General features: G+C 44.5%; 1 protein-coding gene across 2 annotated transcripts in view; it reads right to left on the reverse strand.

Moving 5' to 3' along the window:
* The window catches only part of LUZP1 (leucine zipper protein 1), an 88,811-nt gene that overhangs the window by 28,639 nt on the left and 43,876 nt on the right, over positions 1–16,296 (reverse strand). For both annotated transcript variants that reach the window (XM_055331051.1, XM_055331052.1), the window contains exon 2: positions 4,199–4,304. The gene's annotated coding sequence lies outside the window, so the exon portion shown is untranslated. The remainder of the gene's footprint in view (positions 1–4,198; positions 4,305–16,296) is intronic.

Here is a 16,296-nt window from a genome sequence, read left to right on the forward strand (position 1 = left end):
ACCAAGCCGACGAGTGCGCTCTCCCCCTCTCCTCTTCCTTCGGGCCTCCTCTGTCCCCGCTCTGCTCCAGGAGACCATCTGTCACGGCAGCACCTGTCCCCTCTCCCCTCGCCTCTTCAAACAGCGCACACCCTGCAACACAAATGTACTGCCTTCCCCCACTGTACCCACACTGCTTCCTTGCTAGTGTTTGTGTTCCTCTCCTGGGCTCTGAGCTCATCTTTATTTTCCCTCCATGGGCGCTGAATACCACGACGGAGTAGGGCAAGAAAACTCACAAATGCTCGGAAAGTCAAGGAAGGTGTTAGTCTGTGTCCTGTAGCCCAGCCTACATCTTGAGGGGCTGTTTTCAGATCTGGGTGCCACCTTCAAGCAGAGATACTTAGTCTTTAGGCCAAAGGCTGCAAATGCAAATGCCAAAGAGATCAGGCCAATAGTGTCTGTGAGTCACAGGGGCCTGGGAGGACACAGGTGAAAAGGGGAGATCACGTTCTACTGTTACATCAATCTCGTGAATGTGGCCAACTCATTCAAAAGGGAAATAAAAAGAACACCAGTGTACAAATCCTCCACAACACATACTACATGTCTACAAGTGAACATGGGAAGCAAAGGTGCAACCTGCTTTGGACAAAGAGAGTCACACAATCAGAACTACGTTTGTGGGGCATCTGGTGGCACGGTCCCTAAAGTGCCCAAGTCTCAGTTTCAGGTGGGGATTTCACGTACTCAGCAAAAAGTCCACTTGTTTCTCTGGCCCTCTGCCTCTGCCCTTCATACCACGTGCTCATTGTCTCTCTCTCTAATTTTTTAAAAGATTCTACTTATTTATTCATGAGAGAAACAGAGAGGGAGGCAGGGACAGAAGCAGAGGGAGAAGCAGGCTCCCTATGGGGAGCCCGATGCAGGATTCGATCCCAGGACCCCAGGATCACACCCTGAGCCAAAGGCAGACACTCAACCACTAAACCACCCAGGTGCCCCAATAAATCAATCTTTAAAAAAAAAAAAAAAAAGCTGCATTTGTGAAGGACATTCTGACAGGATAAACTAGGGAGCTATTGTAATAATCAAGGCAAGAGACTGAATAGGACCTAAACTAAGACAGCAGCAATGGAGTAAAGGGGTGGGGGAGGATCTGAAAGATGACGTGGTTAGTCCAGTTTTAATAATGAACCTAAGACTTGCAGGAGCTAATCTGGCAGCCGCATTACCAGTTTATAGGTTCATACTGATTTTTTAAAAATAAACTGCTACTAATTAATTTTAATAACCTAAATATAGGGCTTATTTCTTATATCTTTTGTAGGGAGTATGGCACAAGGGTTAACACTGTCATTACAGACATTGGAGCTAAACAGCTTAAATCAAATCCTGATTTTGCCACTTGCTGGCTGTGTGATCTTGGCTACGTTACATGACTTCTCTATGCTTCAATACCTACTTTTGAGGGTTACTATAAGTGCAAATGAGTTAACACATGAAGTGCTTAGACTAGTACCAGTCCATCTTAAGTGCTACATAAATTTTAAATTATTTACTATTTTTCACATTTCAACAACATGAAAGTTCGTTTCAATAGATAGTTTCAATTGTCTAAATACTTCTACACATCCTGGCTTGCAAACACTCGCTGTAAACATGATAGGCACATCTTTTCTATACCGTCATTGATGATTATGTTCAAACTGTTAAACAAAATATAACAAAGAACAGCCATCCAGAATGCCACTAAAAACAGCCCCTCTTGGTAAACACTGGTCCATTATTAATATTGGATATTATAATATTTACTATTAATATTTATAATTAATATTTTATATTAAGTTATTAATATTAGTAATACAATAATGCTTGTAAGCCAGCCCAAAATCATCTTTGTCTTGAGATCACATGAGAAAATGTTAAATACCTAATTGTAACACACCACATTACCTTTGTAGCAGATTCCAGACCATCCAGCCAATAATGTTTGCGAAAATGAACTGTCCTGATACACATCAAAATGTTATGTAATCATCAATGGATGGTGTTTCTCTTATTTATCTTTATTTTCTGTATTTCTATAATAAACTTGTGCTGATGCTTTAGGTTAAATAAAAGCAAGGCAGAGCTTAAAGAAAACAAAGAATTGTTGTCAGCACAACTCACTTAGTGAACACAAGTGGCTTCTAGGGAAAGCCAGTTTTAGAACTTCTCAGTCGGTTTTAGAATTACACCAGGGATCACTGTCAAGTTTTCAATGATACCCTCAAACCCATGTGACCTAAAGTCCAGAGAAATCAAACATTTCTACAAGGAGAATGAGAATTTGACCTTACCTTCAAAGTATGTCCAGAATCCATTACTTTGTGGCTGTGCACCCTATAGGGTCTAGGCCATCATCCCTCCCCCTAGACTGTACACTCATCACTGCAATCACTGCAAGAGCTTCCTAAGTGGTCTCTCTGGTTCATTTCACACTGCCCACCCTGCCCTACCCTCCCCCACCCTCCAGTCTAGTCTCCCACAGCAACCAGATGAAACCTTTCAAAACATAATTCAGCTCATTCACTCCTCTGCTCTGATTCTCCAGTGCCTCCCCTCCCCCATCTCACTTAGAATAAAATGCACTCCAAAGGTCATATGCCCTGGCGCTGAGCGTCTACTTGATCTGGATCGCACTGTCTCCCCTGCTCTTACTCCTACTACTCTTTCCCTACCACTCCACTCCAGCCACAATGGCCTCCTCATCAAGGACAAGTTACACTCATACCTCAGAGCTTTTTACACTTCTTGTTCCCTCTGCCTGGGATGCTTTTCTCCCAGAAATCTGGATCCCTCACCTGTTTCAGATCTTGGCTGAAACTATCACCTCATCAGAGAGGCCTTCCTTGAACTCCTTACATAAAGGAGCAGTCCCCCAGGCTCCCTGTCACTTGACCACCTGACTCTGTTTTTGTTCTTCTGAGCACAAATCACCTAGTGGACATTACTGACCTAGTTACCTATTTGTTTATGTCTACTCCTTTTTTGTTTGTTTGTTTGTTTGTTTGTTTCTACCCTTTAGTATATAAACCCTGAGAGCAAGGGCTTTTCCTGTTTTGTTCAGTGCTGTATTATTGTTTTTGTTTAAAGCTGTTTAGCATCAACAATTATGCTAGGCATGTAGTAAGCGGTCAGTTTGTGTCACCAGAACTTGACAAGTGTAAGCTTCTCTATTTCCTCAGCACAATCCACCTTGGTCAGCAATAATCAATAAAATAACTGGTGCACAGAATCCAGAAGGAGTTAGGAAAAGGAGCTGGCTGTTAACCAAAAGGCATTTATTTGTTCATTCCGTTTTGCTTTTTAAAGATTGTCAGTCACTGTCTCAACCAAAAAAAGTAACTTTCTCAAGAGAAACATTATGCTACAGTGAAAATAACCCAGAGTTGAAACCCAGTCCTCCCCCTTCACTCCCTGTGTGAACTTGAAGTAGTTATTTAATGTCTCCAAACTCATTTCCTCCAAAAGAAAATAACAGCACTTACCTCCTAGGGTCAGTGTGAAGACTAAGGGAGATAATGCATGTCAAACAGAACCCTGCCTGGCAAAAAGTAAGTATTCAGCAAATGCTGGCTAGACCTATCCCTGAAAGTTAACTAAATGCAAGGATTTTCACCCTGGTGTGGTTGGCTGATTGGCTGATTACATTAGAAAACACATATAGGGGCGCCTGGGTGGCTCAGTTGGTTAAGCGGCTGCGTCCCGCTCGGGTCATGATCTAAGGGTCCCAGGATCGAGCCCCACTTGGGGCTCCCTGCTCAGTGGGAAGTCCGCTTCTCCTTCTGCCCCTCCCCCTGCTCATGCTCTGTCTTTCTCAAATGAATAAATAAAAGCTTAAAAAAGGGGGGGGGGATCCCTGGGTGGCTCAGCGGTTTCGCATCTGCCTTTGGCCCAGGGCGCGATCCTGGAGTCCCGGGATCGAGTCCCACGTCGGGCTCCCGGCATGGGCCTGCTTATCCCTCCTCCTGTGTCTCTGCCTCTCTCTCTCTCTCTGTCTATCATGAATAAATAAATCTTAAAAAAAAAAAAAACATTAAGTACTTAGCACAGTGTTTGGTTCACCGACAAATCCTAACTTTCCTCCCTCTCCTGCAATGGTGCAAAGATTGCAGACTTCAGAAACTACGCAATTCTATCAGTATGGCTAGGTTTCACTGTACAGCAGACTTACCATTTAGGTAATTTAAGCTTTCCTTTAACACCTCTGGTGGCTCCCCTGGTGCTCGCTGTCCTGGAAACAGGCACTCACTATCTTTCAATGGCAGCTGCCTCTTGACCTGGACAGAATATAAACAGAAAGTAAGAGACAGGTGAGGCGGGAATTGCACCAAGACTGAGCTGAAGGGAGAGGAGACTGCCCTTTTCCTCTCAGATGATTTGGTCTCAAGGCAGAGGACACCGTCTTTCTTAAATTAACATGCCTCTGCATTCCCCAATAGTCTAAAAACTCATGACATCTTACAGCTTGAGAGGGATCTCAGAAATCAACTGGTTAAATGCCCTCGATTTAAGGAAAGAAATGGAAACTTGGAAAGGGTGAGTCACATACATAACTGCTTCAGGCTAAAGCCAGGATTTTACCAAAATAAGATGTCCTAGAAGATGGGTAAGAAAAAAACCCAAACATCTGTGGAGCACCTACCACACCCCAGGCAATATGTTTTATATTTTATACAAGACAATGGTACAATATCACCACCCCCTAATAAAGAATCTAAATTCCGAGAGGCCAAGTGATTTGATCAAGGTCTTGCAGTTTGCTAATACATGGCAGACAGGATTTAAACCCTCGCCTATCTGAGGAGAGCCCCTTTACCAGGCTGACTCTCGTTGGGTCGCCTTATAGGTCCTCAAAAGGACCTTGAACCACCCAGTATCAATCAGAACCAAGTAGAGCTTCTCTGTCTACATATTTCCCTCTGGTTTAAGGAGCATTTGACCAGAGTCCCAAAGGTCTACTAACCCACTGAATGTTACCTTTAGAATTACTGGAGGTGGGAGATCTGAGGCAAACTTCCATCTACCCTCATCTCACCAAAGAATGGAAAGATACCTTCTACACTGGAAGGAAAGCTTCGATGCTTGGTCTTAAACTAACCCCCTTTCTTTCATCACAACTGCCCAACCCTTCCTTACACATCCCACAAACTACCCTGTGACCTCCTTCTGAGGCTACTGATCCCTTTAGTGTGATTTCCACCCCTCCACTACCAACCCCACAACATACACATGGCAGAGTCCACCCCTGCCTCTATGCTCCTAGAGAGTTAGAAGACTTAAAATGGAGAGATACTTGAATGATAGTTTTTTCAAATGGCTTTAAAAGAAAGATGAGGGGGCCGCCTGGGTGGCTCAGTTGGTTGAGCATCTATCTGACTCTTGGTTTAGGCTGAAGTCATGATCTCAGAGTTGTGAGATCAAGCCCCGCATCAGGCTCCACGCTGCACGCAGACTCTACTTGAGATTCTCTCTCTCTCTCTGTCCCTCCACCCCACTTGCACATGTGCACTCTAATAAATCAATCTTTAAGAGATTGATTCATTAATTAATCAAGCCAGTAAAACCAGAACAGAAAAGAATTAGTGACAAGTAATAAAAATAGAAAAGTAGGAAAAAGGATTTATACCAGGGTCAGCACCCGAAGGATGGCTTGAGTGCATGTGGGAAGGGTTTTAGCTCTCCCCACATCCCCACCCCCACCACACACTTTTTAAAAAGTCAGTCTAAGTAGCACATGTGTAATTGCTATTTAACCAGCTTCAGAACCAACCCAAAGATCTTCTGCCCTTGTCTCTTTTTCCCTCTCTACCCACCTTACACATACCTTCCTCTGCACAGCCTAGAACCTCTCCTACATAAAAATTCTGAATTCCAAAAAATGGCCACATAAATCTGGTCTATCTCCACTCTGCCCTGACAATGACAGAAGCTCCCCTGCTGAAAGCTACTGCCCCCACCACCTCCTGCCACATTTCCTGGCATATTACTAAGGCCCAGGGGGCTAGTCCCTTCAAAACAGGATAGAATGCACTCCCCAAAATCAAACAAACAGGAACTCCTGATAATCCGGATTTATTTTCAACTGTCTACATTCTCCTAATTTCTAAGGGATGGAAGCAAGCAACAAATGACTTCTTCCCTTTGCTTCTGAAGCTCACTGACTTCTTGCATCCTTGGCGTACTGGCCTTCTGTCCCCAGAACAAGAGGAAGACTATAAACACCCACAGACTCTGTAGTGCCGCCCCTTCAAAGAGCTTTCCACCCTGGCAGATCCACACATACCACTTCCCTCTGGCACCCCTTCTGCTGCTTCTCATTGTTAACTTTTTTGGTGGAGATAGTGGGGATAGTATATTAAGCATATGAGTAGTGTGTGTCTGTCTGTCTAGAAGCAGAGATGAAAGGACGTTACAGATCATGGAGAGTCCAACTGCCTCATGTGCTGGAGGAGAAAGTGCAGCCCACAGAGAAGAGACCTGGGTACCCAAGGTTGCAAAGCAAGTTAAAATGAACATGGTTGAGCGCAGCTGAGGTAATAAGCCACGTAGAAAAAAAATGCATCAGTTCATCCTCATTTGATTGCTGAAGACTGAAGCTCTCTTAAATATGCATCACTTTTGTTCCCAAAACACTTTGATAATAGATAAAAATGCTATTAAGTAATTCTGGTTCCAGTATGATCCTCCAACAAGTAACAGTAATAAGCTCTGGACAAAATGTAAAAAACTAACTACAGTGCACAAAGGCTGGCTGAATTTGGAAAGAAGTCAAAAACTGGTAGAAGGGGCTGGGATGGGACAAATTCCCCATTTCTGGAGCTTTCACCCGAGGGCTGTCCAGCTGCAGTGCCAATCAAAAAACAAACCCCAGACTTTCTCTCGGGAGGAACCATGGACAGAGTCCAGAGCAGCCACAAGCGATGAGGATAAGAAGAGGGCCAGAGAAGCAAAGTCCCAGGCTCTGGGTGTGAAGTCCGCCCCAACCTCTAGCTGCGCCCTGGACGCACACACGCAGGGCAGAACCCGAGCTCTTCGGCCAAGGCTGAAAGACTAAGTGTGAACTGCACACACCCCTCCCCACAGGGAAGACAGACTCTGCAATTCTGAGTCTGAGTTAACAGCTTGCTAACATAAAAACATCACCAGAAATCAGTGTCTCCGCAGCCTAACATTCACATGCATTTGTGTCCAGGCTACAATCTCAAATTACATGAAGAACTAGAAAATCTAAACTCGTTTGGCAAGGGAAAAGATAATTAGCAGAGGGCAACGCCAAGATGACCCAAATATTGGATTTACCAGACAAGGACATTAAAGCAGCAATTATGGGTAAGCAGAGGAAGTGAAAAAACTTTTTTTTGAAAAGTAGAAATTTCGGGAGCAGCCTGGGTGGCTCAGTGGTTTAGCACCGCCTTTGACCCAGGGTGTGATCCTAGAGACCCAGGATCGAGTCCCGCGTCAGACTCCCTGCATGGAGCCTGCTTCTCCCACTGCCTGTGTCTCTGCCTCTCTCTGTCTCTGTCTCTCATGAATAAAATGAATAAAATCTTAAAAAAAAAAGTTTAAAAAAAAAGTGGAAATTTCAGAACAGAAACATAGTATCTGAACAACCACCACAAAATCCTCTGAATGGGCTTAAAAACAGAATGGAGAGGACAGAGAATAGAGTCCATGAAATGTGCAGATCAAGAGAAATTATTCAAACAGAAAAACTCTGGGTCATCTGCAGTCTCTAGAAGAACCACTCTCGGTCCTCCACCTGAGCGTACACAGTGATAACCTGACTTTCTGTTACCAGACAGAACCAGAATAATTAAGGATCATGGAGATACCATGAACCTGTGATTCTGCTGGAGCAGGCCATATCTACTAATTAACTTTTTGAGACCTTCCAGATACAAGCAAAGAACCAAACTGAAGGTGGATAATGAGAGGGCAGGATAAAAATGTAAACCCGACATAACTGTAACATGCAAAGTCCTAGGAGTCCAATCTGGTGCCCCGCTGTGTCTACTGAGAAGCAAGGCAACAATCATCTATCCCCTAGAATTGCTGGGGGAGCATTCTCAGTAGTGTTCAGGAGAAAAGAGAGGAGGGATTTTATGGGTTTTTTTCTGCCCTTTGCCATCTCTTCACCAAAAAGCCAGCCTTTAAATAGGCTGATGGCAGGACGGAGTAGGAACAATCAATGGGTCTGGGGCTGAAGAGTGGCTGCAGCTTGGGGAGAGCCAACCTAGAACCACCGAGGCTGATAAAAACAGCTCACCTGAATGCCATGCTTGACCAGCCTCCCGCACTCCAATTACTTCATGCCGGAGTTTAAGACAATCCGGGTAAATGTAGGGGGAAAACAAGCCCCCATTTCAGGAGACATGTCTAAAAGCCCTGCTTTTTTTCCTCATCCTCCCTCCACCCCATTCCACCTGCCCACAAGGGAGGAGAATCCAGAGCAAGTGGGAAATGGGAAAAGATACTCTCTTAGGGTGAGGAACCTTCGACAGGCAGTTCACAACCACTCTTCTATACTCTCTGGGTCTCCGTTTCATCAGCTAAACAAAAAACTCAGACAAAACGATGTTTAAGGTCCTTTCCAGTAACAACATATATGAACCCTTAACATGCTGGCTCCATGTGCCCTTGAACTATAAATAAGGACACCTGGGTGGCTCAGTTAAGTGTCTGCCTTAGGCTCATGTCATGATCCCAGTATCCTGGGCTGGGAGTCTGCTTCTCCCTCCCCGTCCGGTCTGCACTCATGCATGCTCTCTCTCTCAAATAAATATTAGATCTTTAAAAAGGGGGGGGGGCAGCCCCAGTGGCACAGCGGTTTAGTGCCGCCTGCAGCCTAGGGCGTGATCCTGGAGACCCGGGATCGAGTCCCGCGTCGGGCTCCCTGCATGGGAGCCTGCTTCTCCCTCTGCCTGTGTCTCTGCCTCTGCCTCTGCTCTCTCTCTCTCTCTCTCTCTCTCTCTCCTCTCTCTCCGAATGAATAATAATAAATCTTTAAAAAATAAATAAAATTAAAAAATAAAAAAACTATAAATAATAGGTAGGTTCCAAAGGGCAAAAATGGAGACATGCCAATTCATGTGATTTATTCGAATACCTCAGGGCTATGCAATTATTCAAACTTTTAAAGAATAAACTAATAATCTTGTTATTAATTCTTGAGCTTTATGTTAATAACAGATTTCAATACCTATCTATGATGGGGGGCCGCTAAAACAATGTCCAATTCTGGGGCACCTGGGTGGTCCGGTCGGTTAAGTGTCCAACTCTTGGTTTCGGCTCAGGTCGGGACCTCGGGGCTGTGAGATCAAGCTCTGTGTCAGGTTCTACGCTCAACACAGAGCCTGCTTGAGTTTCTCTCTCCATCTCCCTCTGCCCCTCTCCACCACTCATGCATTCTTTCATTCTCTCTCTCTCACTAAAGAAAAAAATCTTTAATAATAATAGTGTCTGAATCTCCCAGGATAACTCTTTTATCCATGCAGCTCTTGGGATGAGAAGGCAGTTACTCTTATCCCCCGTATGACAGATGAGCAAACAGATTAAGACTTGTGACTCTTTTAGGAAAATCATAACAGAGACAGGACTAGAATCCAGTAATCCCATCTCTGAGCCTCAGGGGGTTTTCCACCTAACCAAACAAACTTTACCTAACAAAGAACCAAGAGTATAAACGAGATTAGAATTAGAAAGGATTTAAGAACTTTCAAACACTTTGGAACCACTTATTAATAAACAATCGATAAGACTAGCTTGTGATTAGGGCATCTATTTAAAAGCAGGCCCTCAAGGACTGCCACCTGTCCGCCGTTTCCTTTTCTAACAAGTAGGCTATAATTGAGACAAGGCTTCCTTGCAATTAGCTCATGTTTGTGAGGTTTAGCAATAGAACCACATGTCTAAAATTGTTGGTTTTAGACCTGCTTTAGAAAGTTGGCTGAATCAGGGGAACATGCTGGCTCCCTTTAACCCCTAGGAGTCTTTAATTAGGATAGCAAGGGGCCACCAGGATTAGGGCAGGTAATGGCAAACGTAAACAACAAGTCACAACAACCAGCCTAAGGAGAAAGAAACCAAAAGTGCTTTTATTACCTAATTTAATCTTAACAGTAACCGCCTCCAGCAAATACCATCACGGGTTATTTTATAAATGAGGAAGAAACAAAGAGTCAAAGTCACACAGCTGTTAAGTGGATTCTCACCCTAGGTATTTCTAACCCACAATCTGCTTTCTCTTCTGTATCATACCACCTCTCCAAGGAATTCCCTCAGCTCCAAACCTCAAGAAAGCCTGTCCTGATCCACATCCCGAATATCACAAATTGACAAGAGGCTGACGGGTAGGTAGCCCGTGCATTAGTTCATCCAATCACATATTCGTGCAAATACTGACTGGCTACCACGCATCAAGCTCTGAGGTAAGCACTGATCAAAGACAGCACGGTCTTCACTTACTGTACAAGCAACAGGAAAACACTGAATAAAGAACCACACTAGGGATCCCTGGGTGGCGCAGCGGTTTGGCGCCTGCCTTTGGCCCAGGGCGCGATCCTGGAGACCCGGGATCGAATCCCACGTCAGGCTCCCGGTGCATGGAGCCTGCTTCTCCCTCTGCCTGTGTCTCTGGCTCTCTCTCTCTCTCTCTCTCTCTCTCTCTCTGTATGACTATCGTAAATATAATAAATAAATAAATAAATAAATAAATAAATAAATAAATAAATAAATAAATAAATAAATAAATAAATAATAAAGAACCACACTAGCAGATTAGTAGAAGCCGACCTATTCAGAGAGGTGTAAGCAGGCTGCCACGAGGGGTGAGGACGTTCTTGAGTAGGAGAGGGAGCACGGTGACGCTGGGGGGTTAGGTGGGTGCGCGAGATGACGACGGGAGAACAAGCAGATGCGGACAGGACGTGACCATGGGGCGGTATGAAGACAGCCACCGCACACAGGCCCTTGGAGACCACATTATGGATTGGGGCTCCTTATCCAAAGAGTTCCAGAAAGTCATGTAAGTGTTGAGCAGGGGGTAAGGTGTGTACATTTCCAAAAGACCCCTTCAGCTTCAGAATGGACCACAGATGGAGGGAGGGAAGAATGGTACCAAAGGATGGGGAAGGAGGCCAGCTCCGGGGGCCAGGAGGCAGGGCAGGACAGCAGGAAAAGCTAACAACGTCGGCTGCATACACAGCCCCCACCACGCCCCGGACACCGTTCTGGGCACTCTGTAGGAATTACCTGAATCCTTACAACAACTCTATGAAACATACTATTATGCCCGTCTTAGAAAAGTTAAGTAATTTAATGGTAATACATGCCCCCTTCATTTGCTCACTTTCCTCACCATCAGTCCCTTGCAAACACCTTTAATTCACTCCTCACCCCCCACCCCCCATCCCCCTCCCCATAGTCAACTAGTAAAACTTCAGTTCTCACTAAACCTTTCTAACAACCTCTCCAGGCCTACACCAAACCAGCTAAGTTCTCAAATAAGCTGTGTCTCTAGAGAAAATGCCACCTACTGCCTGGCATCATTTTTTAAAAAAATTTTAAGTAAGCTCCGTGCCCAGCCTGGGGGCTTGAATCCACAACTCTGAGATCAAGAGCCACATGCTCTACTGACTGAGCCAGCCAGAAGCCCACATTTTAAATTCATCACCACAAATCTCAAACACATCCCTCAATGCTGCCAGCAATCCTACATTTCCCTTGCTAGACTCACTCTGCGACTCCCCAAAATGACTCCTACGCCTTTTTCTCAATAAACCTCCAGCCCCCATCAGCTAAATGACTTTGTCCCCAAGAAGTTACAGACAAAATGCACATAGTAGTACCACACGTAGGTCCTGGACAGACTGGAAAAAATTAATTGGTCCCGCAGCATTGATAACTTGAGAAGCCACACTCTAGAATGGTGCAAATATGTGAATGTGCACACAAACAAGCTGGGGGTTTCCCTGGAGTGCAGACACTGCCTCAGTAGAGCTGGGGTGGGGCCTGAGAGTCTGTATTTCTAAAAGGTTCCCACACTGATCCAGAGGCCACATCTGGAAAGCAAGATTCTAGAATTTCTCATCTTAAAAAAACAAAACAAAAACCAGAAACAACTCGCCCTTGATCGTATCCCTCCTTCCAGCTGGTCCTGCCCCAGCATCTCTGCTTCTCCTCACAGCAAAACCCAGGGTGGCCTCTACTCTAACTTCCGTAGCCCTCGTTCTCAGTTTATGCCCATCACCTTCCATGCTCAACGCTCCACAGAAACTGTTCATCAGGGCCAAAGGCCTCAACACTGTTTATCCTCCAAATGGCATTTAACACAAACAACCATTCTTTCTCTACTGAAACCCTTTCTTCCTTGGGCCCAGGATATCACACTTTCCTGATCTTCCTAGCCACGGGTCATTCTCAGTCTGCTCTGCCTTCTCCTCTACTTGACCAAAGACAGTCCTGGGACCTCTTTTCTTTATCTGAACCCTCCCATCTTTGGGCTATCTCAACCAGTCCCATGACTTTTAATATCAGTGACCTTCAAATTTTTATCTCCAGCAATGACCTCCCTGAATTCCAGAAGCGTATTGGACAGCCTACCTGACTTCTCTACCTGGATATGTAATTATAAAATCTCATATTCGTGATGGTAGTATTTACCTCCTACCCTTCTTTCCCCAAATTCATTCCTCTTCACATCTTCTCCTAATTCACAATACCACCATTCGTCCAGGGTGTCTCTTTCCCTCACACCCTACCTGCAAATCCATCAAGCAAGTCCTATCAACTCCATTCCTGAATTTTCTCGAACCTATCCTTCTGCTCTCTACATCTCCTATTAGGAACCCTAGTCCAAGCTACTAGACTCTCACCCTACCTACTACAACAACCTCCTTAAGTCTCCCTGCTACCAACTCTCCCATATATATACTGCTCTTCAGATAGTAGCAAATTAAGTTTCTACAAATTTAATTAGATCAAGACTCTATTCTGCTCTAAAATGACATAACAAAACACCTCTAACAGCTTTTCCTTTCACTTAGAATAATCTGAAGTCCTCATCAGAGTCTACTAGGCCCTGTGTGATCTGGCCCTTACCTACCTCTCTGACCTCATCTCCTACAAGTCCCCTCCCCACATCCCATGTCTTAGACACAGTGTTCATTCTGGCCTTGGGGCCTCTGCACTAGCTACTCCCTCTTTGCTCTGCACAGCTGGCTTCTTTTGGTCACTGAAGGGTCAGCTTAAATTTTACCACCTCTGTAATGACCTGACCAGACAATATAAGGTAGCTCTCAACCTCTAACATATCACCCTGGTTTATGCGTACCTGAGCACTGAACCCTATCTGGCATATTTTGTTTACTACTTTATTATTTGTCTCTTCCTCACCACCCCTACCCCCACCTCCGTCTACCTCATCACTATATCCCCAGGGTATTCTATATCCTAGAACGGGGCCTGGCTGACAATAAATAGATGGGTCTGCAGCACAGGGGAGCAATCCAGGCTGCATATATAAATTTATGAGTCATGTCCATAGAGGTGTGGTTACTAAAGCCAATGGGGTGGATGCATCACCAAGAGAGAATGTCTACTCTGAGGAGAGAGGAGGGCCTGGGAGAGTAGAACATTTAATAGCTGTAGAATGGAGGATAAGCCTGCAAAAACAGCAGATAAATAGGAGGAAGAACAGGATGTGTTACATCACTGGAGCCAAGACAAGAGAATGTTTCTGGAAGGAAGGGGTGGTCAATAGTGTCAACTTCACTGAGAAAATGACCCAAAAAAATCAGTTTTTTTTAAAGACTTTATTTATTCATGAGAGACAAAGAGAGAGAGGCAGAGACACAGAGGGAGAAGCAGGCTCCATGCAGGGAGCCCGATGTGGGACTCGATCCTGGGTCTCCAGGATCACGCCCTGGGCGGAAGACGGTGTTAAACTGCTGAGCCACCCAGGCTGCCCTGAATTCAGCTTCATGGAGGACGTTAAGTGACCTTTCTGAGAGTGTACAGTGAAATGAAAGGACAGACACCAGCCTGGGGCAGGCTAAGTGGAGGGAGGCAGTGAATACAGACAGCTGTTCAGAAAAGTTTGCTATTTCAAAGTAAAGGTGATGGCTTCAAGAGGATGAGGGGGGAGGACAATCTGTTTCATCTGTTTCTGTTTAAAGGGGACATTATCCTAGCACAGCCTCATGTACGAGCAGCAAGTGTCTGAACTTTTTTCCTCAAACACTCCCCTTGGACTAATCCCCAAATGTCCAGAGTATCAATCTGGAAGTCTTTTTCCATACATACATCTCCTCTTCTTCACTACAACAGAAGATAAAATGCCCTTCTCTACACTTTCCCTTGGTTCGTCAGGAACAGAACACGTGGCTGTTTATACTAGAGGGCCTGGGTTTAGAAGGTCTGTTCTGCCATTTTAATTTCAAGGCACATATTGGGGGAGTCATCATTATTTCTACCCCCAGCAAGAAGCTTCTTTCCATTTTGTAGCCTCTAGAGAACTTCCCTTTGTCTCTATTCCACACTCCTCCTCCACCCTGACTGCTGCCCAAACAACATACTATAATGGAAGGAGCCCACATGGTCTCAGAAGCCAGGGAATCTCAGTTCCCCCTATAATCACAGCAGTGATTCCCCTTCACAATCTCAGGTTCTTCAAGTGCACACAGATATTATAATATCTAAACTTTACGGGGCTGATATCAGAATTATATGAAAATATACATTAAGTGTACACACATAAGGCCTGGCATAAAGTGTATTCTATTAATGTTAATCCAATTTTCTTATCACCATTCTGATAAAGCATTACATCCCTTGCACATTTTTATTTAGCTTCTCTTTCCTTCTAAGTGTACCACAAAGCCCTTGGGAAAGGAACCTTGAGGAATTCACTTGCTGGGTTCCAGCAGAAATAACTGCAAAGTACTGAGAGAGGTGGGTGGGGCCAGAGGTGTCACCAGGCAGTATCTGAAAGGGCAGGGAGGCCGCCCTAGTCAGAAGACCTCAACGGGCTCCCTGCCCGGTCTTCTGCATCTCCCCACCACCACCCCTTGTCTAGTTTTTCTTATTGCAGCCCTGGATGGGTCTATTTATCTCTTAGGAAATCATGCTTGCCAGCAAGTCTCAAATCAGTGTCTTCAGTATTACAAACCATGGAACAGACATGCACTGGGCAGGGCACAGGGCAATGAAATCCTGAGACCCAGTCCTGTCTCTCCAGCTTACTGGTTGTGTGACCCTTGTGAGTTATTATAATTCTCTGAGTAGAAGTTTCTTCATCTGTAAAACAGAAATGATAAATATATATGGACTGTAAGATCATAAGGACTGAATGAAATAATATATGTGAAAGTACTTTGCCACTATAAAACCTGGTTATTGTTATATTGTAGGTCAGAAGGCAGCTGCAGAGTCTACCTTTGCTCCGTTTAGGTGTGTTACTAAGAAAGTCCCCAGTCCTGGAGTAGTCTAAGATCTACGGCTACCCGCTTTCATCTCAAGTCCTCTCATCCCTGGCAGCTGAAAAACTTATACTCTTTCTAATTTCACTTGATTCTCTTTTCTTAGCAAGGATTCTTCAACTTCTCTGACTAAATGGCTCCATATCCCCAGAATGGTAAAGACCCTTGGCCCTGATACTCTCTAAGGACCCTCTGTGGCTCTAACATTCTAAGCCTCTCCATCGTTTGTTCCCAAAGTACTTGTCCGTATCTCTACTTGCACAATTTCCAATCTACTTTGCATCGTAGCTTTATATCATCTCCTAAGGAGAGAGCAGAAGATTGTCTGAGTTTTATGTTCCCCACTGTACTTAAAATGGATCTTTGTACACAGAGCTTTGCACTCCAAAAATATTGGCTGATGACTCAATGCTAATTTCTAATTTTTTTACACTTATTGTCCATATCACACAGTAATTAGAGACTACCCTCTTATTCTTTTATGCCTTTTTGGTACCTCTACAGGCTGGCACAGGCCTGTGTACTGTGTACTGTGAAACACAGTCAATACTGTTTTTTAAAGACTGCCGACTGATTGATTTCTTGGTCAAGGTGAAAAAGCCGTTTCAACCTATCCAACCTATGATTTTTTAACAATTTGCTCCAGACAACTATAAATATGACATTTAGCAGAGTGTCACAGAAGGAAACTGAGTAACAATCATTACACATATAGAGCTCTGCACAGGGCAAATGAAATGTACAGGTTTTGAGGGGCCTTTTTCTCCCCAGTGGCATCAAAAATAAGGCAAAA

This window comes from Nyctereutes procyonoides, unplaced genomic scaffold (assembly GCF_905146905.1).
Source record: "Nyctereutes procyonoides isolate TBG_1078 unplaced genomic scaffold, NYPRO_anot_genome, whole genome shotgun sequence".
Lineage (NCBI taxonomy): Eukaryota > Metazoa > Chordata > Mammalia > Carnivora > Canidae > Nyctereutes > Nyctereutes procyonoides.